Below are 11,699 nucleotides of genomic sequence, written 5' to 3'. Positions count from 1 at the left end.
ATTCTTTCCATCCAGAGTCTGAAGTTCTATATAAGAGGAGTAAGAGAAAATTTAAACTGTTTCCTTGGGAGCTACCTCAGGAATTAAGCAAATTATGAGTGCATAGATAGGAGGCACTTAACTCTGGTTGAAGAATGTACCTGAAAGTACCTAATATCTCTTAGTTACTACAAAGCTCTGGTGAGTAATTTCCTCAAATAATACTTCATACAATATTTTAAAGTTAAGTCCTTTGAATTGGGCCTTGAAATTAAAAGGAAATACGTAAATCACCTTCAGAGGTAGCCACGTTGAGCACAGCACTTAGGGTTGTAAAAATACAGTACAGTGAAACCTTTTGCCTTCTATTTCTTTTTATAACTTTATTAGATTTTCAGGATAAAAAGATAAAAACAAAAACAAGGTAGAAAGTGAAATAGAAACAGTGGATAAAAAGAGTAAAGTCAAAAGTGCAGAATTAGAAAAAGAAAAGGAAAAAAAGAAGTACTATACAAAAAAAGAATGACTCCTGACTTTCTTTGCAACAGACATAAGTATACATTTACAGTAGAAATAATGAAAGCTTGTAAGTAAAAGTTTATAACATAGCTTTCATTATTTCTATTGTCCATCATTATTCCTAATCATCAAATGCATAGATCATGATTTCATTTTTTTTTCTGTTTCGTGCAAAAAGTCTAGAAGGGGTTTCTAAGTAGTAATAAAATTACTCAGTGTCTTTTCTCTAACCAAAGCTGTCACCATCTCAGCTAACTCCATCAGCTTCACCATCCGTTCTTCCATTGTAGGTAGTGTCAGATCTTTCCACCTTTGTGCATATATGTAAAAGCTGCACTTCTGTTACCATATATAAAAACAAAGTTCCATGGGTTTTTTCCAAATGTATGTATTGAGTAAAACTATAAACATAATTTATAAGAGATTCTGAAGATAAGGCAAGACATAATGGATTTAAATGGGAAATTAGGAAGTGTTTCATCATTCTAAGAGAAATAAGTTTCCCCAAATATATCTGAAGATACTAAAAGGAGATGTAAAATGTGATGACTGCCTACTCAGCTTACCATTAAATTTGATTCATACGTCATAAAGTAGAAATCTCTTTAATGGAGTGTAGTGTGCAGTATAGAGAAAAAGTTCTCTATAGAAGTTCCCACACTTCCCCCAAATTAAACAGCCCAATGGCTCTGCTGGTTGACCTTGGATGCCAGAGATAGTCTAAACAAGATGCTTTCACACTCCTGGCTTGTCCCTCCTCCCACTTCTACTCACTCGCAAGTCTCAACCTGTGTTGATTCCATTCATGCACACAAGTCGGATCAGTTGTTCTGGGAACATTTGATCTGGGAGCATGACATAGTGCCCGTCTGAAAAAAAAACTTAAACACCATTAGTGAAAAGGTAAACATTAGTGAAAAGGAAGGAGAATGTAAGGGAGTTAAGGAATGGAAGAATGATTATATTAGGGAGCAGGCTTATTGGGTATTTAGAGTGAATTTTTTTAAGCAAAACAGGTACATTAACGTGGTGACTGGAAACCCATTTGTTTTCAGGAAAATGTTTCCAGTGAACTAGGTATTGTAAGGAGCCACGGTGTCTGCGAGAATCCAAAATGTTTTTAACTTCAAAATGTTGCTCTCCATCGATCATGATGGGGTTTGGTGTAGGCAATGCTGGGTGCCATCATGACGATTCATGAAGCGGCTTCAAGAAGCTGCAATGAAAAATAGTGAATTCTTTTTAAATTATGTGAAAGTTGCAATTGTACAGTGACAGGGTTAATGATTTTTGTGATAGGAAAAGGTTCCATAAATTTTGGTCCAAGTTTTTTGGATGGTTGAGGTGAACGGAGGAATTTTGTAGAGAGATAGACTTTATCACCAATCTTCAGGGTTTTTTCAGGAGAACATTTGCGATCGGCAAATTATTGGTAAGTGTTCTGTGCATCAGTCAGAGCTTGCTGAATTACTGGCCAAGTAGAAGCAACCCTTTTGCACCAGTCTGCAGCAGATCAGTTTTCTGGGGGAGAAAGAGACAATTGGAATGGGTACAAAGTCTTGCCCATTGACGACTTGAAAGGAAGAGAAACCAGTGCTTTGGTGGACTGTATTATTATAGGAGACTTCAGCAAAAGGAAGAAGGTCAACCCAGCCATCTTGTTGGTAATTTATATAGCATCTAAGGAATTGCTCGAGAATAGAATTAGCTCGTTCAGTCGATCCGTCCATTTGAGGATGGTTCAATGAGCTCAAAGCTTGTTTGATTCCAATCAGTTTTAAGAAAGATCTCCAAAATTTGGATGTGAATTGAATTCTGTCAGAGATCACACTTTCGGGACATCCGTGTAGTGGTAGTAGCCACAGTGTTCTTGCGCTTGACAGGTGGAGATTTCGCCACCTTGGTCCCTGGCTTTGCTGTGGTGGCCGATCCCACCCAAGGGCAATCTGAAGCTCGATGTCTGTCTTTCCCACATTTAAAACATAGTCCTCTTTTAGCTCGCTGCTCTCTCTCTTCCTCCCACTGCCGACTTGGCTTCCTTGTCCCTGCTGGTAGATTGGTTGGGGCTCCAGTGTTTTTCCCCATAGCTTGGGCTTGTGCCTGTCATCTGACTTGGCACTGGGTGTTCTCTACTTCTCCTGCTAAGCGGATCCATTCTCTCACTGTGACAGGGTCTCCTCGCCCCAATGCCCAGTGTAGCAGCTCCATTTGCAGTCCGCCTTTAAAGTAATCCACTTTGGTAGACTCTGACCAATCAGTCACTTTTCCCAACTCCATCGCATATTCAGATACAGGTTTGGACCCTTGCCAGAGTTGCTGGAGGGCTGTTTTGGCTCATAGCTTTGCTAGTGGATCTTCAAAACGTTCTCTCAGGGCTCTCATGAAGTCATCTAAACTGCAGTTCCGGGGCCACCGGATTGTGCAACTGCACTAGCCAGTCTGCCGCTGGCCCTTCAGCCTGGTCCCTACTAAATTCACCTTAGAACTTTCCGTGGGGAAGGTGTCCCCAAACTCTTCCACGTACGCTCCCACATTAGTCATGAAGGACAGTTGCTGAGGGTCCCCATTAAACTTCACCTGCGGTGCCCACTCTTGGGAGGGGGAAGACTTATATGTCCAGTTAGTAGCTCTCCCCAAGTCATTGAAGGTCTGCTGCTTTTCTGGGTCTCTGACACCAGAGATGGTTTCCTTGACCCTGGAGTTGGCTCTGGTGTGGATCTTTTGGATGACAGGATGGATTTCACCTCCGGTTGATTTAACACCCAATCCAAGGACAGCGAGATACTTTGGGGGATGGTTTCCATGGAGACTACCTGGGCTTCTAAGTTTTGCATTCGGTCTGGGGTAGCTCTACATGGGGCTACCCTTGAAGAGTATCCAGAAGCTTCAGCTGGTCCAGAATGCAGCCACGCGAGCTGTTTTTGGTGCCCCTAGAAGGGCACATGTAACACCGTTGCTGCGCGAGCTGCACTGGGTGCCAGTTTGCTTCCGGGTCCAATTCAAGGTGTTGGTTATCACCTTTAAAGCCCTACCTGGCATGGGACCAGGTTACCTGAGGGACCGTCTCATCCCCATTACATCGGCCTGCCCCACCCGCTCATGCAGAGAGGGCATGTTGTGGACCCCGTCCGTAAGAGAATTTCATCTGGCGGGGTCCAGGAAATGGGCCTTCACTGCAGTGGCCCCCGCCCTCTGGAACTTCTTGCCCCCGTAGGTGAGGCAGGCCCCTTCACTCCTGACCTTCCAGAAGGCCCTGAAGACTTGGTTCTGCCGTCTCGCCTGGGGCGGGAAAGTGAATAACCATTCTTGGGGGTGGCTCGCACCCTAGAGTTCCTCCCACCAGCTTGGATTTTATACCTTCTTGGATTTTATATTTATTTATTGTATTTTATAATAATTGTGATGTTGCTGCTTTTATGAGATTTTAATGTTTATGTTTGGAGCTTGATTTTATTGTAAACCGCCCAGAGTCCCTCTTTTGGGGGAGATGGGCAGTAATTAAATTTGAATAATAAATAAATAAATAAACATAGCCATTGTGGGCTAATCCAGAATCCCACAAAGTCAGTACACAACAGAGAAAGGAAGTAAACATGAAGTCCAAGAATCTGTCCAAGTTAAGCAGCATGAAGGAGAAGCCCCAGAAATCAGTTAAGCCTAAAAGCATGCATTCCTTGCTATAATTGTGTAGGTCTGAGCCTAGTTAGTCCTTGGACAGAAGACTGCTTAAGAATCCAGTATAGACCACCTTGCACTTTGCTATGGTCAAAAGGGGAGACAACACTTTTTTTTAATGTCAGTTCAAACCATGGGCACATTCTGAACAAATAGTTATTCTTGCTTCACAATTTGGAAGCACCCAAGCAACAATGATTTGGTAAACTGAAGCCTGAAGGAATACAAATTCTTTCTGTAAGATCTACTAGACCTGGATTTTTCAAACTGGGTTTTATGGAACCAAAGGGTTTCTTGAGAAGTTGAACGGGTTCCATGGAATAAGGACAATCCTACCCCCTTTTCTCTGCAACGGACTAAGGGGAAAAAAGATTTCTCTTTAAGAGACAGTGGAAAGGGCGGGGCTTGTCAGCTGACATTCAGAAGCCCCACTTCTCTTGATCAAAAGTTCTGGGATGGGATTTTTGGTTTGCTTGTTTAACAAATAGGCGCTGAGGCTTGAAAAATTTTGAAAACCCCTATCCAGACTATCTCTAAGGAACCTCTACTACAAAACCTGTGATCAGAAGGCACACTAACTAAAGGGTAAGTTCTGTTAAATTCGAGAAGACTTAGGTCCTTCCAGATTTAGCAGCTTCAAGCATTATCCACTCAGCTGTAACTCTATACTCTGGATCATTTTCTGTATGTGTCATTCCATGAGGAACAGTAGTAAGTAACTCACGAGAAAGGGGCAATTCATAAGCATGTCATATAAAAACCATTTTCCTCATGCTTTAATCCATTGTTAAATGTGCACAATTACTTCAATGACTGTTTTAAAGTATTTTATGGCACTGGAAAAAGATAGTAGTGACCCTGTGTCAAAATAAGATGATGTATGTTGTGGTAGTTCTTCCATTCAAAATGTTACGGTGTTGCACATAGCAAAACCCTGCCCTTTTTAAAAAATGGGAGAGTAATCAATGCTAGTGGAAACCATATTATTTTGCTACACACCCAGACACCCAGACATTTTTTTAAAAGGTAGGGTTTTGTATAGCCTGAGAAAAGGAAAGCAGAGCTGAGAAGATACGAGAGAATAATGCCTGGATCATAGCACCATAGAAGTGCCCCGTAAAAAGCTTGTGAATAAAGCATGGCTATTCCAGAAGAAACATCTGTTGCGGAAGCACCCTTAAACAAGTAAACAAGCCAAAAATCAGTAAAAAGTACTCATGACTGAAAAGCTGATAAAAAGAGTTTTTTGGGTTTGTTTTAACCTAAATACTATTTTCTTGACTTTATTTAATTAATGATTAATGATTTCTTCTACTACTACTATTTACTACTACTAAATGAATATCACAGTATAATTGACAGGATTCTGGTTCAGTTCTGTTTCTTCCCTGTTCCTATACAGGATAGTCCTTGTTTTGTGACTGCAATTGGTTCTGGCAACTCAGTCATTAAACGAAGCAGTCTCAAAGTGAAAATCACGTGACCGTGATTGTGCTTACAATTTTACTTCAGTTTTTCTTTGCTTCTTGCTACTTCCTTCAGCTGAAGTTTTCTTCCTCTTTGAGGACATCTTGGTATGGGGTAAATAAGCAAGTGAAAATAAGACCAGGTCATACGTGATACCATTCTGACTGACTGCAGTGGTGAACACATGACAGAGAGAGAGAGATGCTGTGAAGGTTGTAAATGCGCACATTGGTGGCAAAGTTACTTTTTCATCACTATCATAATTGTGAACAGTCGCTGTCCAAGGCAGTTGCTAAATGAGGACTACCTGTAGCATAACCTTGCAAGCTAAAGAAATCCCCTCCTGTTGAGATAATAATTTTGTTCAGTTGTGCCAAGTGCAATGATTTGCTCATAGATTTGCATTTACCTAAAGAATGAAATCCATGGAGTCAACATTACTCTTGGCTCTTCCCCATTGCTAAGTTCTGCTGCTTCTCACCATCCCTGATTTTTATTATTTCAGCCATCAGAATGTTTTCTTAACTGTGCTACTGTAAATGTAGTGGGGGGAAGGAATTAAAGGACAAATCTACAGCTGTGGGGGTTTGAAAATGATTCAGGAGCAGTGCTTCAGATTACTCTTACATCTTTTTTTTGGTTCAGGTAAATTTGACAATAAACTATACTACTGATCTAAACATCAGTTCTAAGAATTCTTTCTATCTCTCATTACTCTTACAGTATCTCTAACGGTCATTAAGTGTCCCTATTAGGATTACAGGTAGTCCTCGCTTAACTATGGTAATTGTGACTGGAATTCCTGTCGCTAAGCGATGCAATTGTAAGCATGATGTCACATGACTGCATTGCTTAGCGATGGCAATCCCAGCACTCCCTTTTGCTGTTGTTAAGCGAGGATCATGGGTCATTAAGTGAGGACCTCCTTGCAACTTCCTGCCAGCTTCCAACAAGCAAAGTCAGTGGGGAAGCTGGCAGGAAGTTGCAAGTCCCAGGCATGTCGGCGGACAAATAAGTAGCTATTACTGGGTGGGGGGGGGTGCATGGGTGGTCAGCACAGCATGAACATGGTGGGGCCGGAAATGGCTGCTGCCAGGTTGGGGAGGGTGTGTGGGTAGCCAGTGAGGCACGGCGTGTGTGCAGTGGGGCCAGGGGCGGCTGCTGCCAGGTCAGGGAGACTTACCAAAGTGACTTGTGCCGTTCCCTGCAGGCTTCCCCATTGACTTTGCTTGTGGGAAACCAGCATGGAAGATTGTAAATGGTGATCACATGACTGTGGGATGCTACAACTGTCATAAGTGCAAGCCAGTTGCGAAGCACCCAGATTGTGATCACGTAACCACCAGGGTACTGGGACAGCTGAACTTTGAGGACCGGTCATAAGTATCACTCATTCAGCACCATCTTAACTTTGAATGGTCACTGAACGAGTGGCCATTAAATGAGGACTATCTGTAGCAATTTGTGAACTGTTCCTCTTGGTATTCCTCTTGGACTTTGTTTGTTTGTTTATTTATTTAGGTAGGGCTTGTGGGCAGTCAGTCTTTCTACTGGCTTTGCTCTTGCTTCATCATGCCTCTCAGAGAATTCAGGCAACCTTATCACTGACTTCAAACTTAATCTTTAAGTTAAATCAGTTTTAAATCAGTTTCTCAATCCTTGTAAAACAAAATAGTCCAAATTGATTTTCCATGCTTATATACACAACATGTCCCGCCTCACAACTTCTGCGCTCGGGTGAACCATTATTCTCTTTCTCTTCCACCTCTCATAGCTGGGCTTTATGTTGCAACTTCTACAACCATGATAAAAGCTATTGTGAAAAGCACTGGGGTTGGAAAAATACTTCCAGGTTATCCTTTCAGCATCACCAGAAGAATAGGTTTTTTCATAGAAACAAGAGGAATGGGTTTCCCCTGTAACAACTGCACCCTTTCAGCCCAATACAACCAATTTCTTTGTATGATTGTTTGTCTGTGTGCTGTGGGGGCAAGGTGATTTTTGTTACTCTAGAACCTGTGGCAGCTCTGCAAAGGATACTGGATCCCACTGTAATTTCTCCTAAGAGCAATTAAAGGGAGAAGATTCGGATTTATAGTGCTCTGCCTGTTCTCAGCATCAGTGGCAGATGTGGCAGATGTGAAGATCATCAAAGATAGGTTAAACTGGTTTGTGAGTGATTAGAGAGTGGAAACTGGGTGAATGCCATGTTGTATGCAAGTACACCAGGAGTACAGAATTGTTAAGGAAGTTTATCTCTTAGTTATTTCGGTTAATATAGCCACCCATCTCATGTGACTTTGGGCAGCTCACAAGTTAAAACAGCAAGACAAACTCATATAAATGCATTAAAACAATTAATCAAAAACATAAAAGCATGGAAAAGTGCCAGCCTACAGCTCACAGACAATACTTGTAGGCTCCTCACATTCCTGGGACTCCAAGCCCTGATGGCACAGACATGTCTTCAGGGACTTCCTAAAAGCCAACAAGGTTGGGGCCAATCTACGTTACTCCAGGGGGATGATGTTCCAGAGGATGGATGCCATGGCAGAAAAGGTTCTTCTCCTGGGTCCCATGAGATGGAACTCCTTCATAGACAGGACCCGCAACATGCCAGATCTGATGGGACAGGTAGATGCAACAGGGGAGAGGTGCTCTCTCAAATAACCCAGCCCCATGCCATGTAGAGCTTTATAGGTCATAACCAGCACCTTGACTTGAACCTGGAAGCAAACTGACAAGCAATGCAGCCCAAGGAGCAGAGTGTAATGTGCGTTGATCTTGGAGTACACATACAGTTACTACCCACGCCACCACATTTTGCACCAGCTGTAGTTTCCAAATGCTCTTCAAGGGCAGCCCCATGTACAATGCATTACAGTAATCCATCCAGGAGGTGACCAGGATGTGAGTGACAGAGTAGCACCTCCTGATCCAGGAATGGGTGCAGCTGGTGCACAATGTGAAGTTGCACAAAGGCCCTCCTAGCCAGGACTACCACCTGCTCAAGCAGGAGTCATCAGTCCAGAAGGACCCACAGAGTGTGCACAGTCTGTTTGGGGCAGTACCACCCCATCCAGCACCAGAAATGGTAAATTCCCAGATCCCAGAGGTCCCAAAACCCCAAAGCCACTCAGTCTTGCCAGGGTTGAGCCAGAGCCTGTTGTCCCCCATCCAACCCCCCACAACCTCCAAACATTGAGGCAGGACCTCAACAGCATTGCTTAATTCACCAAGGGAAGAGAGGTAGAGCTGGGTAACATCAGCATACTGATGGTACCTCACCCCATGGCAATGAATGACCTTATCCAGGAGCTTCATGTAGATGTTAAACAGGAGCAGAGAGACAACTGAACCCTGAAGAATCCCACATAATAGGGGCCGAGGGCAGGACCTCTCACTCCCAGTCAACACTGACTGGAACCAACCACAGAGGAAAGAAAAGAACCAGCACAATACAGTGATGCCCACTCCCAATCCCCACAGCCAGTCCAGAAGGCTACCATGGCTGCTAGGAGGTTGAGGATGGATGCACTACCCCCATCCCACTCCTGCCAAAGGTCATCCAAAAGCGGCACCAATGCAGTTTCAGTCCCATTCAGTCCCACTTCTCCTTTGACCTTGAAAAGGGGGGGGGGAAGATAGAATCCCTCTTTCTGACAAATGGATTTTCAAGTGGAAATGAAATTGCTTTCAGGATCAGGGAAGGGGGGATAATTAATAAGATAAGCCTTTATCTAGGGGTCTGCTAGACAAGATTAAAGCCCTGTTTGTTTCATACAGTAATTATTTTCCCAGAGTGACTAACCAGATGCATGAGAGTAACTCTACCCTATCAGTTGCTGATCTGCTGCTGAATCTCAGTAACTGGTAAGCAGAGGAATAACAGAAGAACAATATATAGTCATCCATATCAAGTTAACAGGTTTAATAAGAGAGAATACTGTCTCTGGATTCATCTCTACTTGGCAACCACTTTTAGACTACTTGCTTGTGAGGGAAAAAATGAAGCTTTAATTGTGGGTTTTAGTGCCTAAATGGTTTGCATTGATAGAAATAATATTAATATGGTTTTTTAAAAAAAAAGATCAATTGCCTTTTCTACCATTCCAGTATGCACCTATACCTGTCCCAAGGAATAAAAATGGATTGCTTGACTTCGTTTATATAAGCTACCTCTTATTTCAGAACATTGGCTTGCACACTAACATTACTAAGGTTAAAAAGGGAATTGTTTCAGACAACATTTCCCTAGCTTTATGCATTGCACCATTGTTTACCCTTTTTTGTTATTAATGCTGTTCTTTCATTTGGAGGGGTTTTATGATAGTTGTTTCATTTTAACCACAACATGGATGTTTTAATTTTTGTTTTTTTGTTTTTTGCTATGTTATACATTACGTAAGCTGCCAAGAGTTTTTAGACTGAAGTAGGGTATATGTTTAATAAATAAAATAAATAAATTCAGCCATACATTCCCATGGAACACTGAATAATTATTCTTCCTAGGGTAAAGCTCCCTATCATGGGTACTTCAGGACAAGGCGTTTTTATTACTTATCTCCATCCATCCATCCATCCATCCAATCTGACATGTCATAATCACAAAGGACTCTCAACAGTTATTATGGAGTCAACTGCTTTATTTCATGAGAAGTTCACACCAGACAATGATATTATGATAGAGTCGCTGAGAGTCAGGTTATGTATACATGAAATAAATAAATAAATAAATAACCAATCATTTGTCTTTCATTTTTCCCACAATTGTTCTAGCATTTTTCCTTTGGGGAAAATAATCCACAAAAGTGGAAAAGTAATACCTTCCGGGTGAGTCATAGCTGACTGAAGATGTCTTTGAACAGTGGAGACAATGTTCTGTGAAGAACCAAGTCTATTCACCAGTCCTTTGTTCTGTGAAGAACAAAGGACTGGTGAATAGACCAGTCCTTTGAAATCTCTCCAGAGAAGATCACCTGTGAGTGCTCTGAATGGCAGCTCCTCCTGAGGGGGCTGTAAAACAGCAGTGTCCTGCAAGTTTGAGTACCAGGAGCCAAGGGAGACGACCTCTTTGCTCTCAGCAGAGGCAGGGCCTTTAATAAGGACACTAAGCTAGCTAAACTCACTTTCTAATTACATTTGGAAATGCTCAGTTTGACTACTTTATGGATATTAGAGACCTTCAAAACAGTGAGCTTAATTTGACACCTGATGAGTTTTACCTTCTTCTTTGGATTTAAGGAATTTTAAACAAAGAGTTTAAAATAATATACAATTGACAACAAGCAAAAAAAGATTTTGATTCAAGAAAGTTTTAAATGGACTGGGAGATTAAAGGGATTTGGAATAGTGGTTATTTATGCTTACTGAAGAAGTGTGTGTTACTGAAGAAGTGTGTGTGGTAAAGCAAGAGGAAAAAGAATACATGGGTAATGAGTGGATGTGGTTTGAATGCCAAAGTCAGTAACCAGTATGAAAGTAGTTTGAGATTGTTTGGATACAAGAGTATGAACAAGGACCAGATCTCAGAACAAACACAAAAGAAAAGTGAATGGGTCTAGAGAAATGCTTTTCAAACGTGGCAGCTTTAAGATGTGGCTGGAGAGTTCTGGGAGTTGAAATCCACACGTCTTAAAAGTTGCCACATTTGAAAAACGCTGCTCTAGAGGAAAGGGGGATCTGAGGGAGTCACGGTTGGATGGAGTTGAAGAAACTCAGGGAGATGAAAAATTCAGAGATCCAAAGACAGTGTATGAATTGATGGAAAGAAGGGTGGTTTGTGAGAGACGTGTAGTGAATGGTATTGGTGTGAACTAGATGCCCTGTTAGCTTCTGCCTTTAATTTGTTTACTCCTTTTTTTCCTGTACTTTTGGAATGGGGTAATAGAAACTTCTTAATCTTCATCCTAGCGTTTTCCCGCAGGCGCAGGGTCTGCTTTTCAGATCAACCAATGCCATTTCATGAGTTATAGATGGGGCAATAGATGTGTATGTGTGTATGTATGTAGATGCGTATGTATGTATGCCAACCAGGAAGAAAACATACAATCCTGTCT

This window comes from Candoia aspera, chromosome 1 (assembly GCF_035149785.1).
Source record: "Candoia aspera isolate rCanAsp1 chromosome 1, rCanAsp1.hap2, whole genome shotgun sequence".
NCBI lineage: Eukaryota > Metazoa > Chordata > Lepidosauria > Squamata > Boidae > Candoia > Candoia aspera.
The sequence above is the reverse complement of the archived record's forward strand: the minus strand, read 5'-3'. Positions refer to the sequence as shown.